The sequence below is a fragment of the Meleagris gallopavo genome, chromosome 8 (assembly GCF_905368555.1).
Source record: "Meleagris gallopavo chromosome 8, MGAL_WU_HG_1.1, whole genome shotgun sequence".
Classification (NCBI taxonomy): Eukaryota; Metazoa; Chordata; class Aves; order Galliformes; family Phasianidae; genus Meleagris; species Meleagris gallopavo.
Window position 1 is genome coordinate 16630380 of NC_139411.1, and position 25831 is coordinate 16656210.

Below are 25831 nucleotides of genomic sequence, written 5' to 3' on the forward strand. Positions count from 1 at the left end.
CATCTCCTGAGTGACATCTACAGACATCACTAGCAAGTCTGAGTTCAGCCTGGAAATGTGGAAGATGTGTGAGCATTTTCACCAGCAATGAGATGGAAGTGTCTATGGAATTTGCTTATGCTGGATCGTATGGGTAATGGGATGAAATAAGTACATAAACTAAGAATACTTAGCACATGCTATCTGCAGTCCTTAAAATATCTCATGTAGATATAAATTGGATCTAGGCAGGAAATAGTCTTTTTTCCAATCAGAATTTGTGAATTGCCCTTACTTATCCTGCTCCAAAATAGGATAAGAAGACAAAATACATAATGCTTTTCCAAAAAATCAATTTCATTCTCATCCTGACTATCTCCCACTCTACATCCCAGCCTCCAAATTTTAGATCAGATCAAATGAAATATTTTGTTCCCAGTGCAACTTTTTACCATTTCAGAGTCCTTTTTAAGCCTAAATTGTCTAAAACTTATAAATGAAATGTCATTTTCAATCATAAAGCAAATGTTTTTGTTTAGAAAATGTCAGAGTTGGATGTTGCCAGGTTCCACAACTTTGTTTGAGTTCTTTTCTAGCTCCTCTCCAAAATGGCATCAGGGAGAAAGTGTTGTTAAAACTGACCCATCCCTTTTGTTGTAATAAAATGATACTTTAGGAAGTAAGAGGCTTTTATGGAAAATTTGCACATGGTTCTAGAAGAAAAACATTTGTGTTACTGAGTATTGATAGTTCTGGAGTTGTTTCCTATTTTTTCCCACACCATCCCAACATCATGTGGCCGGATGAGCTGTGAGCTTTAAGCTCAGATGAAGTGAGAAACCTATCTCTAAATCTTACAACTGTGGAGAAAATGGGCGTCCTATAGACTGGGTTCTCAGAAGCGGTGTGAGCCCTCCTGTGTGTGGCCCTATCCTTCTTGAAGCTATCATGAGTTTTTAAACCAATGTCATGGTTTCAGAATGGGAAGATGGCCTGATTCATCATTTTTAAGTGCTTAGTTTTAACAATACTGCATTATTCCCAGATAGCAGATGGGGAAACGGAGAAATGTGGTGAATTGCCAGCAGCAGAGCCAGAAATAGAACCCAGATGTCCCGGTCTTGTGTCGAAGCTCCCTGCTCTCTCCAGGAGGGCAATGAGCCGGCTGTGGTTCAGGGAGAACCTTCTTGTGGTGAGAGCCAATCCCCAACGGGTGCTGCGAATCCCCCAGCCCGCTGACGGGCCGCGAAGTGAGGGCACCACGTCCACCTGCCGGTACAGCCTCGCACCAGGGTAAGGAGGCAGTGGAGCATCCCGATGTCCACAAGTATTTTCCGTGTCCCTGCCCGGCCCTGCCATTTCACCCCACAGAGCAGGTGGCCGGCTCACATGTGCCTTTTCCACCTCGCTGCGTGCACCGCACAGGTCAGCCCGCGTGGCTTCGCGTGGCGGCGGGGAGCTGCCGGCGCCTGTGTGTCGTGCCTGCAGGCCTAGCCGAGCTGAAGCACTGTCTGGCTCCCCAGCCACAATCTCTCGTTAGAAAGAAATTAAAAGCCACTCAATTTTGGCTAATATCCCTCTGTAGGCCTTTAACTCCACCTGTGACTAACCCATTCATAATAGCTCTGTTTTAGTGGCTCGGGTTGATGTATCCGCGATTAATTTGGGAGGAGAGTGGCAGGGCCATATCTCTTTGTTTCCCCTCTTGCTTCCTGTCCTGCAGTCTGTCTGCTTCCACTATTTCATCTCTGTTATCATTTCTCCATTCATTCTCTCTCTCCTCCCTGCTCACTTTTTGGCGTTTTCCCCGAAACTTGTCTTTGCCCATCTTTCCCTTTGTTCTCCTTTGGTTCTTCAACCTTCCTCCTTCATTTCTTTCCTGCTCCTATTTTTATTTTTGCTGCATTGTTTCCCTTTCTTTTTCCAGTTTTCCCTTCCCTCCTTGCCCCTTTTTTCCCTCATTTGAACCCTCTGCTCTTCTCCCCAGCTCCCTCCTCCGCCTCCCGCCCAAGTTCCCCATGCTCACACTATTTCTCTCCCTCTTTGTTTCAGGCGCCCCCACCCCACTCCCCACTCTCGATTATTATTAATGATAAAGGCTAAAACATCACATCAGTAATTTCTGAGTGAGTTTTGCAATGAAGCTGGGGCCTTATCAGCCCCTCCCGAGTGCCACAAATTTTACTTTTGCAATTTCACGCCTTTGGTTATTATCACGCTGCTTCGTCCCTGCTCTGCCTCACGCTTTCCCTCCCCCCCTCCTCTGGAGAGAGTACTTAAACTTGTTTTCATTCCCTTATTCTTTATTTTTTTAATGTCCACTCTCTCTGGAGCCAGTAATGTTCTTCCTCTTTTTTCCTCTCCCATTTTCTGTTAATTCTGTGCCATCTGCCTTAGCATCTGTTAAAAATAAAATTTCCCTCACAATGAGAAGCCCTCCCTGCCTTGCCTCCGTCCCCTCCCCCGCAGCCTCAGCCCCCCTACTTTTCCTACTGGGACTGTGGGAGCTCTCTCCCCTACTGGGGTGCCCCTTCCTGCCCACCCCAGCTCCTCCTCCCTGCCCAGTCAGCTCAATGACGCTGCTTGGCCTTGGGCAGCTGCAGAAAGGGAAGGGATGAGGGATGAGATCTGGGGTGGGAAGAAAGCACTGCGTGTCCTCACCTCACAGGTGTGTGCATGTGAGTCTGCGCAGGGTGAGATGGTGAATTGGCCAAGTCCTGCTGGGACTGACATGAGGGGGCATCCTGGGACAGGAGGGGTCTGGCTGTGTGGTCAGACACCAGCTTCCCACCACCCACACTCAGCAGGGAAAGGCTGTTTAGGAAGACTTGTAGTCAAATGTGGGTTTGGCCACTCTGTTGCAGAGCTTCTAGCAAGTTGGTTGGCGTGAGCCTGGAGAAAATTCCCAGGTCCAGGAAAAAGGAAGCTTGGAGTTGTTCTAGAGTGGTTTCTTCCTATGCCAAACTCACCATGAGAAGTGGCCAGGCCCATGGGATTTTTTCCACTTCCATGAAGGTCTTGGGGCTTTGCTGCGTACTTTCCTAGGTAAGTCTGTATGGAATAAAAGCTGATGGAGGCTCTGGTCCCTATTCAATTTTACTTTGTGGTTGTAAGTCTGATGAGTTGGTTCTCACATGGAGTCTGTGGGAACACCATCATGTCAGCATTCAGTCACCCCAGTCCCTTCAGTCCAGGGTTTGGGCTGGCACCCACTCCTACACCCCGCTTGGTCGCAGTCCTGTGAGGATGTGTCCCAATTTCAGTCTCAGGCCTTTCTACAATTCAGCTGGAGTCTGAATGGTGTTTGGAGCAACATTTGGGAAATCCTCAGTCTATGATGCACATCAGCAATGTCTGCAGAGCTGCCAGCTGCCCCCTCCTCACAGGGCCTTTCCTGAGGCTCACAGTTCCCAGGGGCTTTTGGCCTCTTCCTGACACATAGATGAAGCTTTGAAAACAGTGTGGTCTGATATCCCTTCTGCTGGCTCCACCACACACCCTGATCTGCAGTGCAACAACTCAAGACTCTCTTAAGGCAGATGCATGGCCAAGGTGAGGGAAGCAGATGTGTGTTGCTTGTGGGCCAGGAAGGTGTGCCTCTGTATTGCTGTGCTGTGTTTGGCTTCCGCTGCGTGCACTTCTGCGTGTGTTTGTGTTGAGGACCACACAGATGCTGAGGGGATGTGCAGGAGTCTCCAGGTGCATCTTTATGTCCAGCTGTAGACGCTTTCAGCAATGGATTGATGCCTTTGTCGACCTGGATGTGGCTGTTTGCCCTTACACACCTGGTTACCTGCAGCAGATGCTGCAGCAGGAGCTGTGTAGGGGGCTCTGGTCCTGTCGCAGGTGTCCTGGGATACCGGTGGGTATAGGAAGTGGGGTACAGGGTTGCCTCCCCCTGCACAACCCTCCCAGAGCCAGAAGGTGCCAGTGGGCAGTGCAGGGGCACCCTGCAAACCGAGGGGGGCACATCCCACCCTGTCTGCCCGCAGTGCTGTGAGCAGCCACATTGAAGGGGCTCAGAGGCAGCATGATTCTGCTCTGGCACAATAAGCTCCGAGGCTTTGATAACAACAAGCTCCCTTAAGCCCTCTTCCTCCCCCAGCTCCCCTTTTCTCTGCCCGGCTCCCTTTGAGCCCTGCCGACAATAGGCAGGCCTGCTGCAGTGCTCCCCACAGCCCGGGCAGGCACACAAAGCCGCCGAGAGCTTACAGGAATTCTTTGGCAGGCTGCTGGTTGCTGCGGAGAAGAAGAAGGGCCCTTCATACTCGGAAGCTGTCTCATTGCCCCTGGCCCTATTCTCTTCCCGTGTTTGATAGACACTGAGCCACGGTAATCTCTCTCTGCCCCGAGGGGAACAACAGCTTTTGTGAAACAGATTTTTACAAACTGTTTTGACCCCACATCCCCAGCCCTCCCCACCTCCCCCCTTCCCTCCCCTCCAGTTCACTGGCTGTATCAGTGTCACATAATTAAATCAGCTTTCCTGTTTGCCTCTGCTTCCTGCTAATTGTTTGCTCACAGCTAGGATTAGCGAGTCAGGGTTATTTTTCACATATCCTCACACAGGTTTTTCTGCTGCAGGAGGCCACTTCATGCTTCTCAGCTCCCTGTGAGTCTGCTCCTTGTGCACCGTGGACACACAGCTCCGTGGGCCTTGGGGGTGCAGAGACTTTGCTGGGCTTCCCGTGAGACTGCTGAGTGCTTCTATGGGCTGGAGAGGGGAGGGAATCTATATCGATGATTTTTTTTCTACTTTCTTTTGCAAAACAGGCTGAGGATTTTCCCTAAGGAGAATGTTGGTTTTGAGTGGGGTTGACCCTGCTTGGCACTTGGCGAGCCTGACACCACTCTGCAGAATAAGTTGCAGCTCAGAGGCTGGTCAGATGAGGAGTTCCTCAAATGGAGGCTCGTGATAATCCCTTTGGAAACTGCTGAGCCACACCATTTTAATGGCATTAGCATGAGGGGTAAGCCTAAAGCAAATACTTGGTGTCACCGCTCTAAGTGCATCTCAGTATAAAAAGTTATGTCTCATTAGCTAAGCCCACGTACCTGCTCGGGAGCCCCACTTGCAGCTTGTCTCAGCTAGTGGGCAACAAGGACTGGCTCACACCTTTACACCACTTCTCTGCAATTCAGAGGCTAAAAAAGGGTTTCAGAGCTCAGCTACTGGACTGCAAATGGTTAAGGCATAGTTTCATCATCTTTTATGAGCCTGTGCTTGCGTCTTCAAGGCTGATCAAAATGCTTGAAGGAAGCATTTTGTTTTGGAAGGAGTAAAATAATTGATTAAATTAATTTGTGCAGGGAGTTGCACAAATGTTGAAAAAAAATTTATATGAAGATATCCACAAGGCTATTTTTCACCCTCTCTCTCTCTCTTTTTTTTTTTTAATCGGGTTTAAAATTTACCTTTTTCCAGTGCCTCTTTAGTCTTTCAATCCTTGATGGCATTAGCTAAGTACCTAAATTAGCTTTAAATATAAATTCAACTGTTATTTCTTATTTACTCCATGCTAAACAGACCCAGAAAATTTTAGCTGGTTGTTTGAGGGCTGTTGGTGAGTTGAGAATAGTCTTGAAGATATGACTAATTTTTTCCCTATGAGCCTAAAAGTTAGTAATAGCAATAAATAACAACAACAATAATAAAAAGAACAGTTTTGTGTCCTTCATAAAATATCTTTACTGAATGCTTTACCTACAAACATAATCTTCCTCATGCAATACAGACCTTTTGATTTTTCGTGGCAGCTGCTTTCTGACTCTAGACTGCTTGGGTGAGTCATGCTGGGCCTTGGTATTCCCTGGCCACCCTGGACAGAAATGCCCAGTGTTTCCTGCTTTCTCCCATTTTCTGTTGGGAGATTCCCTTCTTGCTGTCAATATTCAGCCACAGTGGTAGGCACCAAAGCCAACCACACTTCTCTGCTTGTATGTGGACCAGGGCCTAGTGCTGCGTAAAGCTCTGCTATTCCATTCCTTGTTTAGATTCCCCCACCCAACTTTCCTGCCAGTACCATATTAGATGGGGCCCTGAGTAAATGAATCTGCTTTGAGTGGCTGCTAATTAATTAGCTAATTATTAGGCTGACTGATGGTTTAGTTGATGATTGCGTAGAAGCATCCTTCATGTGTTTTCTGGCAGCGGAGTGAATACAGGGCTGGGAACCAGGAGTCTCCTTTAGCTCTTCCTTGTCCTGACTGTGTTTTGTGGCTCAGTATGAAGCTCTTTGCCTCAGTTTCCCTAGCTGTAGGATGGAGCATTTGTAGTTCACTGGATGTTATGGACATCAATTAGTTCTTGCTTGTTAAGGGTTATTTGAAAATGTAAAATGTAATCATCTGATTGCCCGGATAACAAGCTGGTTTTCTGGTTGGCAGGATGACTAGCAAATTGGCGAGCTGCTTAACTAGCCTGGTTAATGACCTGGTGCCATTTACCATAGGAGCAAAACAATGCTAGTGCATTCCCTTACAGCAATATGAAGTTAGATTTTTTTTTTTCATCCAAGACAATGAATGGTAGGAACACGTGTATTTAATATAATAATTCTAGATGAAAAAATCGGTGCAAGGTTAAACTATAATTTAGAGTGCCATTTGTGGATCCGTTGTCGTTCGGATTTAAAAGGTTCTTCGGAACAGATTTTAGCCCGGGTGAGGTAAGCCTGCTCACGCCACGGGCTCTGCAGGTTTCCCCGCCTTCCTGGCGGACGGGTCAGCACGCACAGCCCTCCCAGCAGGGCCGGGCGCTGCGGGAGCTGCCTGCTGCAGGGCCGGCCTGCCGCTCTCCGCGGTGCTGAAGGCGCCGCCGCCCTCGCTGGGTCTGCGGGACGAAGCCGGGTGGCGGAGGAGCGAGTCCGGGTCTTGGCGTGCCTCAGGGCGCCGGTCGCAGCGAGGGGACGTCCCTTGGGCCACAGGGACGAGAGGAGGTGCCCCGTGAGATTTTGGGCGGTGTGCTGCGTCAGAGAGCCTGTGGTCTGGAGAGAGCCGGTGGATGCAAGTAGACCACTGAGATATAACCAGTCAGGTTAGAATTCAGGTCGCTGGGATGAACTGGCCCTGAACTGGAGTTTTTGCCCATTCCTACTTCTGCATAAAACAAGTAGTTCCAGGACTTTCCCATCAGCTCCACAAGCCACTGCTCCTTCCTCCTTAAATCCGTACAACTCTCTTGAATTACAAAGGAAACTGGAAACACCAGCTGTTGTGCGAACCTGCCCAAACTTTCCTTTATCAGCCCTTATTTTCTGTTGCTTATGATACTGTCCAATATTAACCACACAGTCTCAAGTCTTGTGGGATGGGTGTTTGCTCAGTTGAAGCTTTTCGTTTATTAACTAACTTAAATATTTTTGGGAAAACATCATTTTAAAGAATGTCGTATTGCAAAACTGGCTTTCCCCACTCTGGATCACAGTGTTGAAAATTAATGAGAACTGAGCTCTAATCAGGAGATCTTTAGCCTATACCTCTCTTCCCATGAGAAGATTACGGTTTCCTAAGCAATTTCAGACAGATGTTTACCTAATCTGTCCTCAGAAACCTCCAGTGAAGTTATCCTTTCTCTCCAGGCAAAGCTATAACACTGCTAACTCCTCTGATATTCTTCCCAGTGCCCAAAGTAAATATCTTTTGTTGTTGTTATTGTTGTTCTTGCAATCTAAGCCCATAACTTCTTCTTTTTGTACCTGTGAGTGACATGGAAAAAATGTTACCGTTCCCTTCTTTCACCTACTAGCAAACTCCTGTCATCTGCTTGTTTTTTCTTCAACTAAGCAATTCCAGTTCTTTTGGCCTTCCCTTTCCTTTCATTTTCAGAGATATCTGATCATTTGTTTGCCACTCATCAGGACTCAAAGTTGTGAGTAAATCTGCACGTTGCTTAAATTGTCCCATACAGAAAGAAGCCCACCAAAAGTGGCCTTTTTGGGACAGATTACAGTGAGAAGAGAAATTCATATGTTTTGCAAAGGATACTCCTATTCATAATTCTAGTGTCTTAGCTGCTCTTTTTCCTGAAAAGCTTGACATGGTTGACTCATGGATGTGATTCATCATCACTCCAAGATACTGTTCTGCAAATCTGCTGCCTCCTAAATTGTGTTTGCACAGCCAATTATTCTTGACAGTGTGGTGCCTGCTCTTTTTTCTTTCAGTTTGGATTTATTTATTTATTTATTTAGTGAGGGCATTATGTAATTTTCTTATGCTTTGGAAAAGCAAGCTAAGGGTGTCTTATTTCTTCTTTTCCACAGAATGAAAATAGTCACAATAGTATTAAGAGAGCATTTTTATTTCTTCACATTGCACTGAGCATTACTGGGGTGAATATGTGGTCACTTCTGCCATGTCTCTCTGCCTGTATTTCCTTATAGAGAAGTTTCTGATCACAAACATTTTAAATGGGATTCTTGTCTTAGTCACTGCTTAACCTGGCTATGCCCAGGCGTGGAGCAGAGAAAGAGGCTCATCCTTAGAGCCTCTCTTTCCTTACTTACGGAACTTGCAATGAGTATCCAGTCTTCTGCTGGAGAAGAAATGCTCATCTCATCATTATTCAAAGGGAATTTCCAAAGAGTTGTTGGAATTTACTTTGCCCTAGTAATAACTCACTGAGTTTTAGGGTCGTGCTATCCTCTGCTTCATCCTGCGGTGTGGTTTTGATTCATAGATGTCACTATTGAATATAATTGGAATTGTGGTGCTTGCACAGAATGGCCTGAGTACACTGCAAATATAGGTTTCCAAAATGAATTAGATGCCTTTGGATCTTCGTTCCCGCATGCCTCAATTTCTTTTCTGTAAAATGGAAATAACAAGTCCCATTTTTTGAAGATAAGTGAATTCAACTCAGAAAAGCACTCAGCCACTCTTATGATGAGCACCAGAAAAGAGCATGGGAGAAAAAAAACTACAGTTTTGTCTTCAGCAGTGAGCATAGTGCATAACACCTAACAGTAAACAACAAGAAAATAAAAGAAGGGCAGAGCCATTTATTAAGGGAACACCATCCTCAGCCCTAGATTAAAGACCCATTTTCTTGAAAATATAGTTGTGTAATTGAATCTTATAGCAAGCCATGTTTGTTGGGGAGCTTTAACACTACAAGGCAGTTTTAATTCTGGCATTGAATCCTTCTGGTTCCTTGGCTTTGCACTTCAGGCAGGATCTGTTTGTGCTGTAGGCAGCGATGTGTGTGTGTGTGAGCATAGTGGAGTAGACACTGCGTTTGGTTGCCAGAAAAACTAATTTGGACTCTGCTGGAGCTGTGAAATGCTGCTTACTCTCTCCTATTAGGGGAATATCTAGGCAATGGGGGAAAAGGTCTCGGGAAGCCTTGTATGCTTTATTATTTTCCAAATTTTGATATAAGAAAAGATGAACTTAATGTAACATTTGTATAAAACTAAAAGGGGAAAATGTTTTAACACTCTTATCATCCTCCTCCTTTCCCCTTCCTCTTCCAGTTCTGGAGCACATTTAGAGCTGGTTGGATACATTCACATGTTGCAAATGATCCACTGCCAGAGGAAAACTTCTAATTTTCCCTTTCTCTCAGAAATCAGCTCCACTGTGGGGTCCTGCTGGTAGCTGTGATGATGCACAAGCTTGGTGGAGTCTGTTTCTCACTCATGATTGGAAATGTCTTTGTCTAAATACAGGCTGAGGGAATACATTTTCCTCATGAGCCCTTTGTTAACTAAGACCTAATGAGTTTGAGCTGGTGGGATCCTCTGTAACATGCTGATAACTGCTGAAGACAAGCCATATAGTGTGGCTGATGTCAGCACTGAGGGAGGTAGGAAGTGAGATGGGAACAAAGTGAAAGCGGGGTGGTAAAAAAAAAAGGGGTCAGGGACAAGCCACGTCCTACTGGCAGTTTTGGCTAATTTAAATGCTCACCATTAGCATGTGAAGCTGTGCTCAAGCTACTCCCTGTTTCCAGTAGGAAGTGATAACCTGGGCCAAGAAGATCTCTGCACCTTCAGAGAGCCAGAACAGGAGAGGATGGCATGTATTGCTTTTCATGTTTCACAGATGCCCATGTGATCTCCCATAATGCCAAGAACAAGTTAAGTCTTCCTTAGTCTGCTTGCTGGAGTGAACATAAGAACATATCTGATTGAGGCTGACAGGCGTGACACTGGCTCCCTTGGAGGTAGCCATGTCTGAATGACTGGGCCATATGGGCCAACACAGCCAAGGAAGCCAGGAGTGTATAGAAACGTTCTTACTACTGGAAGAGAGAAACTTGCATCCCCCTACAGCCAGATCTCACTGATATCTTAGTTGTATTTTTTACTGAGTAATTCCTGCTGCTATGTGCACTGGAAGTGATGGTGCAGCCATCTGCCTTCATCTTCATCAGGTTCTTTCCTCACTATTCACCCAGGAACTGTCTTTCCGTTCTTTATTCCCAGTGTTAGTTTTCTATACGTCTGTTCAGTTGGGTTTATAGTGCGTGCCTGTGCAATTAGGCATATAAAAATAGCCTTCATAATGCTCTGAAATGTTTCTAAGTGAACGTTTTTCCTTTCGGATTGTGAGCGTTTATTGTCTATGCAATGTGTAATAAGAAGTATTGATTCTGATGATCTGCATGACTCACTGATGAACAGAGATGATTGAAAAACTTCAAAGAAAAGCATTAATGACATTACTGCCTTGTTGGAAATATTAACATTCTCCCAACAAGCCTCTTCATCAAGTCTAGCTATGCATCATACCACACTGTTGTATGTGTAGAAGAATGTTCTGTCATTGCAATAAGGTGATTATGTCTTCATGCATCTGTGTGTTTCAGGAGCTTGTGATCCCTCAATTTCTTCCCTCCACTGTCCTGAAAGTTGATCCCAATGCAAGAACATCGAGAAATCTGTTCTTTGAAAGGCCTTTGACTATATTAATTCTACTTACAGAATTTCTTGCGATGTATATTCAATATCAAAGATGTGATTAGCATTCAGTATCTTTTAAAGGAAACTTTTGTACTGATCTTGGCTGATGTTTAGTATGATATGCCAAAGGATGGCTGTGCAGCTTGAGATTGGGTCCTGTGTTTGAGCAAGAAGGTTTTTATTCTAGGATAAGTACAATTTATATCTTCTAGGAAAAAATGATACTCTTATGTGGTAATGGAACCTGTTGGTGAAGATGGCTATGTTGATTTAGCACCTACAGTGAAGGATGGACTGTGTTTTTTGTGCCTTAGAAAGGTCAGGTTTTTTTCAGTTGGCAGCCAAAGATGTGCTGAGATCATGATTGCCAGGACAAGCTGGAGAGCAAGGAAGCTTCTAAAAACCTTCCAGGGAGATGACTTCTTTTTGTGCCTACAAATATGGCCACTTGCTGCTTTTCATTTGGATCCCAGAGCTGCAAAATGGCATTTGTCCACCAGAGGGCATGTGGGCCATTTTCTCCTCCTGAGCGCGCGCACACACGCGCGCGCGCGCGCGCACACACACACACGCACACACACACACACACACACACACAAAAAGAAGAAGAAGCAGGTTTCCAAAGCAAATGCCCTTCCAAAATGGGACCTTGCTCTGGCTGCCTCGGCCTCTGCCATTGCAGCTGGGATGCTGAGGAAACGTGCATGGCCAACTGAGCTGGCAGCAGGAGGGCTGGTGTGACTCTGTGCCACTACAACAGAGCCATCCCGGTGTGATGTGACGTTCTGCCTGCCTGGAGAGTTAAATCTAAGCCTTTATGGTGCCATGACTTTATAGTTCCCTAGATTGCTTTTCAGACCCCTGTATGTGTTTACGCATGTATAAGCATGTGTGAGAGAGAGAGGTGCACACACCTTCATGCACACGCCCACATTTGTTCACACCAGGATTTGTATCCACACAGGCCCACTCTATAGCTTGCAAAGTAAATTAGACTTAAATGACTCTTTGGAAACAAAATAAATCAAATAGCATAATAGTACCATCTTTTTATCTCATTTGTTCCCATACAATTAGTAGTTTTACTGCCATGTTGTGACAGGTGACTGTGTTTGACCTTTGCCGCTTGGGTGGTTGGCTGGTGCTCAAACTAATGAAGACCCTTAATGGATTGGCTTTTGTGAGGCTGTGAGCGGTGGGGTTAAAGAGAAAATGGTGCCTTAGACAGAGTCCAGAGAAGATCCTTCAATTAAACCTGAAGTCTATTAGCAAAGAAATATTGAGGAGGTTGAGAGTTAGCAATGATTTAACCAGCAAGTCTTCCTCGTGAGTCGTTAAAATTTAAAAAAAATGAAAAATCTCCCTGGTTATTTATTGTTGAGCGTGTGCCTGGACTCTCATCCTCTTGGGTGAGAAGTGGGAGAAGAGCTGTTGTCTTGGAGAAACCGGGGCTACAGTTTGTCAGCCCCTTGGCTCCCACACAGCTGCACTTGCCTTGAGGAAAAGAGTGAGAAAAAATGAAGCAATAGCAGGAACAAATGGAGAGTGATGCTAAGGAAGATAAAACCAGATCTGTGGGATAAATAAGACTTTTTGGAACTTAATTGCTTTCCGTGATGTAAATAAATTACAGTGAAAGAAAAGAAGAACCAGGCAGCTTCTGAGCAATGAGTCAGAGGGCAATGCCTAGCTCCAGAGCACGGATAATGAACAGAACTGGAGGAAACTGATAGGGGGAGGGTGGTGTGGGACAGGCGAGGACTGGTCAGAGCAGCACAAATGGATCTGACAAGGAGGGTGTGTGGGGAGCGAAGGATGGCTGAGCTGTGAGCACACTGGAAGAGCCAGGCCTGATTACAGCAAAGGGCCATGGGGTTGTTCTGCTGTGGTGGACACTTCAACAACAGTCCTGCACATGGCACATACAACCTTCCTGATGCTCTTTGGCTTCTCCTACAGCCCACTATGACTAATGAGCTGGCTCTTGTCCCTTTCCTTTAGCTTCAGTGTCAGGACTTGAGCATTTCCCATTCCTCCCTGGCAAACATCTTTCCTTTTGTTTTCAGAACTTGCTTAACTTATAACCTGAGCATCATCTTGCTTCGAAATCTTGAGCAGAGCTGCGGCTTCCTGTCCCCTTCGCTGGTCCTTTGGGTGTCATGCTGTCCCAATCTCACAGGTGGGAAATGGGAAACAGCTGATGAGGGGAAGCACGAAGCTGATCGTGTCAGGTGGAAAGGCATGCCTTCCCACGAATCTCCAGCCTCCATGCACAGTGCAGTAAACTTCAAAGAGTTCAGCATATCAGCCAGGCAAACAAAAGCCAAGATGGGACAGATAGGAACAAGTGTCCTGGGTCCTGACATACCTTCTTGACTCTGGCCTGTGCTGATCCATGGGCTCTGTCAGCATCTTGGTGTCTAGTTCTTCTCTTCCCAGCCCCACACCCACGTGAAAGCACTCTGCTCCCAGGAAATGTATTGGCTCTGTGCTCCTTGGCTTTGGTTCTGGGGATAGTGTATTGAATGCGCAGAATTTTTTACAATTCTTCCTGCCTTGGCTGCTTTCTCATGGTGCAAATACCTTATCTGACAGAACCACAAATGCCTGTATATGAGGTCAAAGCTGTGCTGTCATGCTTGAATTGGAACTTTACACAGCAGCATCAGACTGAACTGAACACTCCCCATTACTGGGATGGCGGTCATACAAGTACATTTTGGAGGCAAGAAGTGGTGAAAAGTAAAGAAAGCAGCCAAGAAGCCTCGATGGGCAGGAAATTTCTTTCTTTAGAGCATTTGGCTGTGTCCCAGAGATGTGAGGGCAACAAAGTTGTAGGGGACTACGCCTGCACTGAACGTTGTGTTCCATGGCAGGCCCTCAGAGATGGACTCAAAGACTGCCCTGGTCTTCGTTCATTCTTCTTCTATTTACCTCTTTGTCTATCTGTCTAGCTATCTAGTATTTCATTTATTCCCCATGGTGCAATTCCTTTTACTCACACAGTCCCTCTCTTTTTCCCTTTTTCTTCTCTCTCACTCTTAGACATGTGCCTCCCCCCCATTTCTGCCTCCCCCTACTTTGGGGATAATTTAACATGTTACACACTAACTTTCCAGTAATGGCACTCTGGCTTTTTGAAATTCTGCTTCCCTGTTTTATGGCTGGGCCTCTAATGGTTATCTCGCAGCCCTGCCTCTGGCAATCATGTAAGGAATAAATAGAAGCTGACACAGTAATTTACTTAAATCTTCTCCACACTTTTGCAGCATTTTCCTCCAGAGGATACCCCCGAAACAACAATTATTTGAAATGTCACGCGTTCCTGCCCCTAGGCTACCGACAAATGAACATTAAATCTATTAACAACAAAAAAAATTAAATGTTTACTTTTCCGCGAAGGTAAAGGAGAAGCCGGAGAGAGGGAGGGATGTCTCCAATAAATTTCTTCTCAATAATAAAGAGGTGTAGTTAATGTTCTCTCTGAGTGGAGTCAGCTTGCAGCTCGCATCTATGAGGACAGAAATGTGATGCCATGGCACTGCCACATGGCCTTACCAGGACATCTCCAATAGCCTCCTTTTTCCAGGCCAGAGAGCTCTGTTTTGGGTTGGTGTTCTTGCAGATTAAATAAGATATTTAGTGGGCTAGAAGCTGTCATGAACAAGGTGATCCTGCTCTCAGCCCATCTGGCTGCTAGTACATGTTGTGGAGGATGGAGAGGTGGGAGCAGAAGAGCTACCCCCCTTGGTGATAGGAGATTTTTTACTGAAAGGAAGACTGAGCATTTTGGAACCCAGCCCCAATACCTTGTAAGCTGTATATAGGGCCCAGCTCCTCCTCTTTTATGCCCTGTGCTCCATTTCATAGGTAATTAATACTGAGGGTGGGACAATGAAGGTGGACTCAGCACCGCACCTGGTTCTGGTGGATGATGGTGGGAACACAGAGTGTCACTTGACTTGCTATGGACGAGAGTTCTCTTGGGGATCTGGGCAAAACAGGCTTAAAAGCCAAGCCTAGAGCACAGAGGACCATTTTCCGCTTCTGCATTTTGGGAAGTTCCAATCCAGAACAGATTAGTGGCTTCCTAGGAACACAGTGGCAGAAATTAAGTGTCCCTGATCACTTCATAAAGTCTTGAAAAGACTAACCCAGTACTTGAACTTTCCAAATAAATTCCCTGTCCATGGATTCACTGTAAAACTCCCTTGGGAGCTGTTATGTTTATATAGCTGGGAATCAGGCCCTTTGGTTTTGAAGTCCTTTGCTCGGTGGCTGGCATTAAAGGATTCCAAAGAACAAGCATACATTTTGTGAGTGAACTTTTTAAAGAAAGTTTGAGAATGGTTGTTGAATGCTGTTCCCCACAGAACTAGATATGAGTTTAAAACTCTGCTCCTCTCCTCTCCTCCCTCCCTTCTTTTCAGCAATAGAAGCTTGGGTGTAGACCTCAAACACCTTGGAGAGAGTGTCGGCTCTACCATGCGATATGAACCAATCATTGACATTGAATGTGAATAAAGACCTGTTATGCACTCCTTGAATCAGGACATACAGAAATCTGACCAAGTCTCCCCTCCTATCCATTGTGCAAAATGACGAGGTACTTTAAACTTTGCTAGCACTCTGGTTTGTTTTATCATTGGGCAAGTATGCCCAGGACATGTCTTTTTTTCTTAATAGATTGGGATCCCCATTTGTGGTACTAGTTCTGACCCTCAGAGTCAGGTGGTGGAGGGGACTGGTAGAACTGCTGCATTCAAGTTCAAGGAGATCTTACTGCCTCAGTCCTAGTCCTCTTCCCTGTTGTTGTGTGTAAATGATGCCAGTCCACTTGCTAAGATGGTTGGTGATACATAAGTACTCAGGTATCTAGCAGCCTAGGCTGCTCTTGAACTGAGATGACTTTGTATCCATGGGAGACAGTGCTCCCAGGATGGTGTTTGCCTAGGAGAAAGGCTGTACAAGGTAACTCTGGAGTTCTGCTACACTAGTATGGACTACAGGGTAGTTGATACAGCTCAAACATTCAGTCTTGAGACAGGACTTCTGATTCTTGTGACCCTCCTTAATGTTTTGTTACTACCTGCAATGATTCTTTAAAGAACATGCGTGAAGATCATATTGCAAGTGCGTGATATATGTGCATCTGGAAGGGGTGAATTCAGCTCTCTGCCAACAATCCCACTGACATCCTGTACTGCAGGACAGGAAACTATCTTATCCACGATTCAGACTATAGCTTTGGAGAAACAGCTGTCTGGGGCTGTTCTCATGCCTACTGCTAATTCCTTGCACATCGTCTTGCACTGCTGTGACTCTATGTGGATAGTCTGTCCTTTCTCTTCTGGAGAGAAGGGCTTGTGGAGCTTTTCTATTTTTTCACTATTTGCTTTATTTTGATGGAAAGGGTTGTTTTCTTCCCCACTTCAGTGTCTGAGGGTTGCCAATGCATGAATAATAGAATCATAAAATCATAGAACGGCCTGGGTTGAAAAGAACCTCAAAGATTATTTAGTTTCAACCCCATGCCATGTGCAGGGTCACCAACCACCAGACCAGGCTGCCCAGAGCTACATCCAGCCTGCCTTGAATGCCCCCAGGGATGGGGCACCCACAACCTCATGAAAAGCAAGGTAGTTGTGTTACTTCCATGATCAGACATCTCCACAATGTATATACTCCACATGGGAAAGCATGGAACTAATGATGAACAGAGCACAGGGCTCTGAATTGGTCTTAACAGACTTATTCAGGGTGTATGCAGATTCTGGAGAATGTACTACAGGTGAAATCCATCTTAGGATTGCAACAAACTGATTTAAATAGTTCCACTGACAGTTAGAAGTCTAAGTACCATAGTTATCTTAATGCATATAAACATGGTCATACAGCCTAATGTATCGGGATGGACTCTTAGGTAGTGTGTATATATTAATATAGTTTAGCATCTCCCATTAGAAATTTCAGGGTTTCAGTTATCCATTTCCTATAGCTAAATAGATGGAAAAAAAGAAGTGAAAATTGAGGAGAAGATTCACCAAACTACTTTGCATTAAGTTTTATTAGGCTTCCTCCTGTAACGGCTCCACTTTGATCTCTTCTCTGCCCAGATTCAGATCTCAGCTCCTGATTTCCACCAAGGAAGATATGCAGGGTAGCGGGGTGTCTGTACTTAACTTTTTTTTACTTTTTTTTTTTTTTTTTTAAGCTCTGTAGCATGTTCTGGTGCTCTCAATTCCGGATAATGCTGGATCCCTTTTATCCAGCCCCTCCTCTTGCTCTTTCAAGTGAAAAGAAGACTCCTGTGCCCCCCCATCAAAGTTAAAGGGAGGCTTTAGAGAGGAAGGCTCAGCATGCTGGGGCTCTTGAGCCTGTGTTTAATCTCGTTTCCCGTTCCTGTGTGCCTCTGTGGCTTCCCTGCCAGTTTCTTTGTTGCCGAGTTTTTCATTTCCTTTTATTTGTGTGTGCGGGAGGTTGCCAGGCTCGCTGGAATGCAGCTGAAGTCATCTTGGGGAGACGCAGTTCGGCTCCCGCCCCGGGTTCTACATGACCTGCCTCACCCTGCAGAGGGCTTGCCTGGCTGCACATGGAGTGAGCCTGGGAGAGGCAGCAGGGAATAGAGGTGCTTACCTGGCTGCTGCAGGTGGATGGGCAGGGTTGGCGTTTTCAGAGCTACATGGGCTGTGGAAAAGGACGGAGGTCAGGGAGAAGGGACTGAGGAAGATCTTGACTTCTGCAGCTGTCCTGCCTTGGGTTGGAGGGCAGAGACGCGTGCAGCCTTTGGCAGGGGAGGGGGACCTGGCGTGTCTCAGCTATTGCCTAACCTCAGCTGACCTCAGTGCAGTGCCCCAGGTGCTGACCACTGCTGTCACTGCATGACATTGGACTGAAGGTGTGGCCTTTGGCTGCATGCTGGGATTTGCTCCCAGAAACAATACGGGCTTCGTTCTGCTCCAGAGGGAGAGAACTTGCGTCATACTCCTCCAGTGGGGCCACGAACGTTGTTCCAGAGCTGGACATGGCTCTAAGGATTTGCATCGATCCTAACATTTGTCAGAGACTGAGTTTGTGTTCATGCTGTTTGCTCTTCCTTCAGCATCAAGGTACTACAGTGGAAGACCCATCTCTCAGGGAACCTGTGAAGGTGATGTCCTAGTTGAAATCAGGCGTGGCTGGAGCATCAATTCTCTGATGCAGTTTGTCTCAATTTCCCTTACATCTTGTCCCTTCCACTAGAATCAAGGTGCAAGTAGTATTGCCAAGATTTTCACCTCTCGTAGACCACGTGGGGACAGTTTGGCATGTAGGATTATCATTCACTTCTGCTTAAAGTGATCTTAAGGAAATGTAACTCTGACAGCATCACATAAAATGAGTCAGTATGATTAGCCCATTTGTTAGGTTGTGGAAACCAACAAACAAGGAAAGGGATTGTCTGGTGATCAAGGCTGGACAACTTATGACCAGCCTCTGGAACTTCCTTGAACTTCCAGAGTACATATCTAGACACCAAGAAATGGGCCTTGATCTAGCAAATGAACAAGCTCTTTTGGGCTTCCTAATCCATACTGAGTTTCATCTGGAACCCTAGTAAAGTTTGTCAAAAGGCTTCTTAGGGCCCCAAGTGCTCTACTGGGCCTTAATGGTCCTGACCAGTCTCACCTGGAGCCTCCATCCACACCTTTTGCTGACGAGTCCCCCAGGCTCTATTTACGCTTGGCCCTGGGCCTTCAGTCTACTTGGTTGCTGTGGGACTGGGTCTTGGCTGGTGAGGTCCCTGCCCTGCCTATGAATGTTGTGCTCAGCTCCCGACTCCTCATCTCTTAGGGAGCAACTGGTTTGTGCTTCTTTCTGACGGATTTGGGGTAAGGCTTCAGAGTGGGGAAGCTAAATATGACGTGCAAGGTATATAACCTGGCTCTTACATAACTACATCATGGGGAGTATGTAACACACTGAAACACGGTTTCCAGCAAGAAGCATGATCCTTTCTAATTGTTTTGAAGGCCTGTGCAGGGACATTGAGCGTGCAGTCCCACTGTGTTTTAGCATTTCCATGTTGTTCCCTTTGGTATGTGTTCTTCTGGCTTCCTTCCTGTCAAATAAGTTGAGAGAGCACCTGTGAGAGCAGGTGGCTTTTTTATTGGGGGCTTTGTAAGGATATTTTTCTACAGTGCTTCAGGAAAGAATTTTCGAGAGGGATCTCAGGCCAAACCAATCTACTGACTAAGTTGGGTCAATTGAAATGTTACTTGTTTTATTTATTTATTTGGCAACTCTTAATTCTTCATTCTATGTTAAAAGTCTAAAAATCCTCTGGAAATTTCTTTGATCTGTGGAAAAAAGTAAGAGGAGAAGTCTTGATTTCAGAGAGGTGAAATTGAGCAGAATTTCTTTAAGCTGTCAAACCCTGGATAGACCTATGCCACTGGTAAGTCAAGACAGGTACTGTTTCCCTGCTGTCTATATATTGGATCAATGCATGTATTCTTACATTTGTTTCCTCTATCTTCTGCTTTTTGGCACTTACAAAAGCAGAGGGTCCTGGTAATGTTTTATTTTTAGTCCATCCTGTTTTGTAATGGAAGGATGTGTTATCTAGCTTCTCAGAGCCTTGACAACCTGTCTTCTCAGGCTGTGAGCAGTTACTGTTGTGCTGCCTGGACCAGAGCTGTTAGGCTCGTGGACACTCTGGCTATTGGCCAGCATGGTATCTGCCAAATCTCCCTGCTGCTTTGTTCAAGGAGCTTTTGTGTTGCCACTGTCTATCTGTTCCCACAGGTCTGCGCGGTTGTGCAACTCTGAGTTTGTGTAGTTCCTACCTGGATGTAATTGTTTTGGCCTTGCACATAGAACAGTCTGTCAGTTTGCAACCCCAAAACTCCTGTAGGAGACCTAGAGAATGCACTGCATGTCAAGGGGAAGACTGAATGGTAAATGTAATCCAGCAAGCAGGGTAGTGTCACTTGCAGAAGAACTTTCATACTTGCTTCTTTTTTTTTTTCCTCCTTTCTTCCTCAGTCTCCTATGAGTTTGAGATGCTAGCTAAGCATCTAGCTATTAAAGTGAATCACTTCCATAGAGGATTTCTCTAAAATTTCTAGCACATCTTAAAATGGAAAATTTATTTTTGTATCTAAGATGTTAAGAAAGCTTCTGACAAGCACAGTCTTATTTTTATGTTAGAAAAATACTTTTACTCAACCATTTTTTTTTTTTAAACACTCCAGCTTTTCCAAATTTCACTTTCTATTTTTCTTATTTTAATGACCTCAAATCTTATTCCTTGTTTTCTTCACAAGGATGAAGTACTCTGGAATGGTAGAGCAGAAGGAAAGCACATCTTCTAACCACTCTGATTATCCCCTGCTGCTGCTTGGCATCCACACATGCTGCAAGAGAAAAGCCAGACCTGGAAGCAATCTGCTGAGAGTTTCAAATTCTCTCTGTTTCTCTCTTCCAGTCCATTAGGCCAGAAAGGGAATGGCAGTCAACAAGTTTTTCATCTGTAAGTGTAGTCCTGGGATTTCCCTTTTTTTTTTTCTTTTTTCTTTTTTTTTTTTTTTCCCCCCCAGCTTGAGCTGAAGACCGATTTCCAGTTATCAGTAGTGCTCAGCTGAACCTCCACTTGATTTTTCACCCACTCTCCTCACATTAATATCCGCTTTGAACTCATTCAGGATATAGATGGATCATTCCTCAACACAGGTCTGGTTCCAACTTATGTTGATTACTGCTGTCTGGATATAATACGGTCCTAATGTGTGACATAATTATCCCTCAAGAAAGGAAGGAGTTTTTGCAGGGGTTTGGCCTAGGTCTACTTCTGATTGATAGTTGTTTTAGTCATTTTGATAATGACATGGAAACCACCATGTACAGTCTGTAGGAGATAGAAAGTTGAAAGGAAGCTGCAAATCCATTGGAGAATAGGGTTATAATGTAGTTTGATATACTAAGGAAATAAACTAAAACTGGACAAGTAAAATTCAGTAGGTGCAAAGATGTGACTAAGCAAAGGAGTAACTGGGGCACTGCAAAGTGAGGGCAGATTACAAGCACTGTGAATTGGTAGAGCTGTACTCTTACAGAAAGAACGTGTTTGGGTCTGGTATATATTAATGCTAGATTCACCGCTAAGACATAAGATTCCCACAGCTCTTTATCATCCTGCAGTGGAGTCTTGTCTAGCACACTGTGCCGTGCTTCCAGGTCTGTATTGGTCCTTTGGAGAGTGTCAACTGAGAAGACCAAGGAGCATGCATGGAGCTGGAAACTGGATCCTGTGAGGAAAGGTTAAGAAACACCTTTAAGGGAGTGCAGGAGAGAAAGCTGTAAAATCCACTTTCCCAGAGTGTAAAGGGATGATGTCAACAAAAAGGTGAACAACCATTTGCTGTGCTCAACTGCTAATAAGCAGAAAGAAGTAGGTTTGTATGTAATGGAGGAGACTAGGTAGTAGAAAGCCCTTGCTAAGTCACAGAGCATGGAAACACCAGTAAAGGTTGCCCATGTAGCTATTGGAACCTTGGCCGGGGGCATTTCAGAACGTAGATCAGCTGAGAATTATCTGGATGTATTTGTCTCAACAAAGCAGCACAGAGGGGTTCTTGGAGCTCTTCTTCCCAGCCTGCATTTCTGCATTTCTCTCTATCCTTCTCATCAGCCTGGAAACTGACCGGGCAGTGGGAATTTCAGAGGAATTTGTACATTCTCCCACTTTACAGTGGTACTTTAGCTTGTGTAGATTGATGCCTAGCTTGTTTGAAGGCTCTCTATCAGAAAGCTTTCCATTTTAGAGCTGAACTGTCTCGTGGGCAGGTTGAGACCCCAATTACTGTAAGATTTCTCAAATTTGAAGGCTCTGACCTCCAGTGTTGTGTGTGTGTGTGTGTGTGTGTGTGTGTGTGTGTGTGTGTGTGTGTATTTATATAAACAGAACTTTTGCAGCACTGGGCACAAGCAGGCTCTATTTCTTGTTGTACCTACTACATCTTGTTACAATACAGGACTGTTTGTTTTTCCTTACAAAAAAGTATCCAAGGAGGGGGGACAGTTTGAGGTTTTCTTTTTTTCCCAATATAAAACTTCCTGAATGGGTAAAAACGCGTAGTGCAGTGTATGGATTCCCCCAGCAGAAAGCAAATCTAGCTAAAGTTGTCCTACCTGATGCAAAATGCTTTAAAGCTTCCCGGTTGGAAGATGACTGATTGTCAAACTATTACGTGGTGCTACAGATCACATGCCTTCTTTGATCGAAGATTAAACTGGCAATGATGGGGAGAGATCCTTGGGACAGGTATCTCCTGGAGGTCAGCAGTGCAATAAGCACATGGCTCTTTCACCACATCGGCTCCTCTGTTCCAGACCAAGCTACCGGCAGTCCTGTGCTTTCCCCCTCTCTGTGACCCTGGCATATGCGTGGCTTGTTAGCAGCAGCCTGCAAATCAGGAGAGCCTGCTATTGCAGCAGCTGCTTTTCTGAGGCTGTCCCATGTGCAGTGCAGTGTAGGGGCTGTTTGCCAAGGTGAGGCACTCACTGCAGCTGGCTGAGATGGAGCCCATGTGAGAAGGCATTGGGCAAATGGAGCAAACTTTGCTTCTTGCAGAGTGCTTTCCCCTTACACTCTGGCCTGCCCAGCCAGCCGCCCTGCTCCCTGATGTGCATGTGGCCAAGAAGCAGGGAGCAGGTGGAAGAAGAGCCATCTGGATTCAACCAAGCTCGTTTCCAGGTTGGAACCAGGGGAGCTGGAACAAAGGATGGCAGAGCCTGGACTAGGGTGTCTCTGAATGGTGTGGGAGTCTCAAGCTCTGTGCAAACAACTTCCTGTATTTCCATACCTCTGCCCCTGCACCAGGATTGTACAGGCTGTGCTCATGGTTGGGATGCCCTGGCTTGCTTTGGTGTGCCTGCTGCCTTGGGCCCCATGGTGCCAGCTGAGCTTCTCCTGGCTCGGGTTCTGCTTTGCTCCATGCTAGCTCCAGGCAGCCCAGCTGTGTGGGGCTAGTCACTGGGGAACAGGGGCTGGCAGAGATGAATAGAGGATGTGAACAGGTCCCTTGGTGCCCTTTTCCCTCAGTCTTGTTTCCCTCTCAGCAGGGGGAAGCAGTCACTGCACAGTCCTCTGCCGATTGCATCGGGGAAAGTCATTAAAAAGAATTAAAAAGGAAACGGAGAGAGAGGAGGAGAAAACCCAACAACTCAACAGCCCCAAACAGTTACAAACTTAGACAAAAGAACAACAGAATATTCCTGCTTAAAAGCCTTGCCCCTTCTGTCTGGTAGCAAAGCAACACTCCAGTGTTATACTGGGAGGGGGGGAAGGCCCAGAAGTACCTCCTACCTTCCTTTCCGTCTCACCAAGCACACCACCAGCTGAGGTGGAACCCAAAGGGGCTCTGCTAATGACAGGGAGGTTGGGATCTCATCCTGAGACGCTCCTTGCTGCTGTGCAAAGCAAGCTTTTCAGTGATGGTGCACTGACTGGCTTGCCTTAGTTTACTCACATGTGTATTCTGATTAATACTGTGTATTAATTTGAGTCTCTGAGTTTTTATGCCCAGCTGTACTTTTCATCCTGTAACTGTGCTGTGTTGTTACAACTTGCAGGTTTTTCTTCGTATAGCTTCAAGTGCTGGTGTGGAATTGTGCCACTTTGTGCGCTCACAGTTGAGCAGAGGCAGAAATGAGCAGTCCCCAGACATCAGTCAGGTAAGGGTGTTTTGTGGTGTGTTTCTGGGGTGGGTGGTGGTGAGGTGGTGCACTGTTAAGTTGTGCACTTTGTGCATCCCTTCCCAGGGGTGTTTCTCTGGGGGTATTTTGAGGCATTCGCTCTGAGCATCACCATGGGGACAAGCAAGGGAAGGAACACAATTTGTGTTTCTTTGATCGTTGTGTGATTGTACTCTCACAGTGTGACAGTGAAGGTGTATAATGGACCACGTACCTCTTTCCTGTGTGTTCCGTGCAACAACAAAATACACACACTCTCATACAGACACACACCCTCCAGGCTCCAGTGGTGTAGGAGTGTGTGTGTGTGTGTGTGTGTGTGAATGCTATTTAAATAAAAAAGAAAGGAAGTGAATCAGGGTCGTTTCCATTTTAATTGTAAAACAGATAAGCACTAAACACTTTGAAAAAGTAAATGACTTGAGAATAATTACTATCTATTACTCTGCGTCCCAGGGGGGCAGTTGGAGGAGCCCAGATGGCTACAAAAATGGGATTTAGCAGAAAATTGAAGACATTATTCACCGTAACACATTATCAATTACCTTCATATCAATTACAATAACCTTACATTAGAAGAAGGGCCAGGAGACTATCTTCAGCCCCCAGCCTGAATAGTAATTGCACTACCCCATGGATGTTGTGTGTGTGTGTGTGTGTGTGTGTGTGTGTGTGTGTGTGTTTGGGGGTGGGGGGCACTGCTGGGTTGTGCAGGGGCTTTGGCAGCTCCCACTGCTCATGGCAGAGATTATAATAATGGCTTGGGTCCTTTTCCCTCCTCTTCTTATAGTCACCTCGTGGAAGGTTTTTCTCTGTCCTGTTTGTGTGCTCTAATGGTTCGAAGGGCAGCTGATGTGGCTCCTTCCAAGAAATTCTGCTTGGCTTGCCATTTGGGAAGTTTGGAGTATCTGTGCAGAGACGGCTGTTTCGCACCAGTGTCTTCTACTTTCCTGTTCCTTCCCTCAGCCATTTCAGCCAAGCTGCTCATCTTATTAATGGGGGCTGGTATGCAGTCTGAGGTCCTTTTCTATAGGACCAGGATTTCTTTGGTGCAGCAATCTGGCTCTTTCACACCCCGTGCAGGAGGTGGGAGCTGCTCCCTCTGCCAGTCCCAGATGGGGCACCAGCTCGTGTTTACTGTAAGCACTCACAGAGTGGTCACAAAGGCCTTGGATGGGATATGGAGGTGAACCAACCAAAAAGAATTAAAAAAAGAATTCCTTGTCCTATTCTCCAGAGATGGAGGAAAGCATCCTAGGGAGGATCAGTACCAAGGCTGCTTCAGCAGGCTGGTAGCATGAAGGTAGTGCTAAGGACATCCTGTTGCCTGTGGCTGTCCCTTGTTGCCAGCTGGGGCAGCCCTCCGAGCTGCTGGTAGGTCAGTGCTTCTGACTGGCTGGCTAATGCTTCTGGCTTGCCATGGTGTCATTCCGAAGTCCCACCTCCTGCATTTGTGCTTGATCCTGCTCAGCCAACTGTTTACACAGGCAACATCCAGATCTAGCTGTTGTGGTTTTATTTTCAGCTGTGATCCAAACAGGATTCACTGCCATGGCCTCCTGATCTGTGTGCAAATGTACGTGTGGGAAATGAGCATCAGGGCAATTATGAGTTAAACTCTTGGTGACACTCCCTCCAGCCTCCCCCCTCTCCCAAATATGCAGTGGAGTGTCCAGTGGGTTAGTGCATGGAGAGGACTAATTGCTATTAAAAGGCTTTAATCTGGGAGATTAGTGCTGGCTCCAGGCGCTGTTTGCACACGAAGGAGACGTTTCCGATGAGATGAACTAGAATTCGTCCCTGCTGTTTTGTTGATAGAAAATCATGTTCCCCTTGGTTTTTTCTCTTTATCTCTGTCTCTCTTGCTTTCTCTCTCTCCGATCATTTGCTTTTGCATCTTCCTCGAAGTTGAGCTAAGAGCCTTATTGTTTTTAGAGTAACAGTCCTCTTTGACCTTTGGGATTGGAAATGCGTACAGGCATGCATGTACATACACGTGCAGCCGGAATTTTGTGCTCCAAGGAGTGCTTTAGGAAATGCATCCTGGTCAAGAGAAGTAATGATAAATACGTTTCCCTTTTGCTTGCTGTTGAGTCTCTTGTGGATGAGTGAGGTGCCTGCAGAACCCTTCCTGTAACACAGGCCAGGCCAGTCTCCTTTTGGGCAGAGGCCTGATCCAGGAGACATAAGAAAGAGATGTTGCAGAC

The 25831-nt window shown here is 45.8% G+C and overlaps 1 protein-coding gene across 23 annotated transcripts in view; it reads left to right on the top strand.

Annotated features, from left to right (window-relative positions):
* Positions 1-25831, top strand: part of LOC104911954 (uncharacterized) — a 314625-nt gene that overhangs the window by 248794 nt on the left and 40000 nt on the right. For 22 of the 23 annotated variants that reach the window (XR_014884837.1, XR_014884841.1, XR_014884848.1 and 19 more), the window contains one exon: positions 23502-23603. The gene's annotated coding sequence lies outside the window, so the exon portion shown is untranslated. Of the gene's footprint in view, positions 1-20194; positions 20401-23501; positions 23604-25831 lie in introns of all 23 variants that reach the window. The other variant, XR_014884838.1, reaches the window with a different exon arrangement.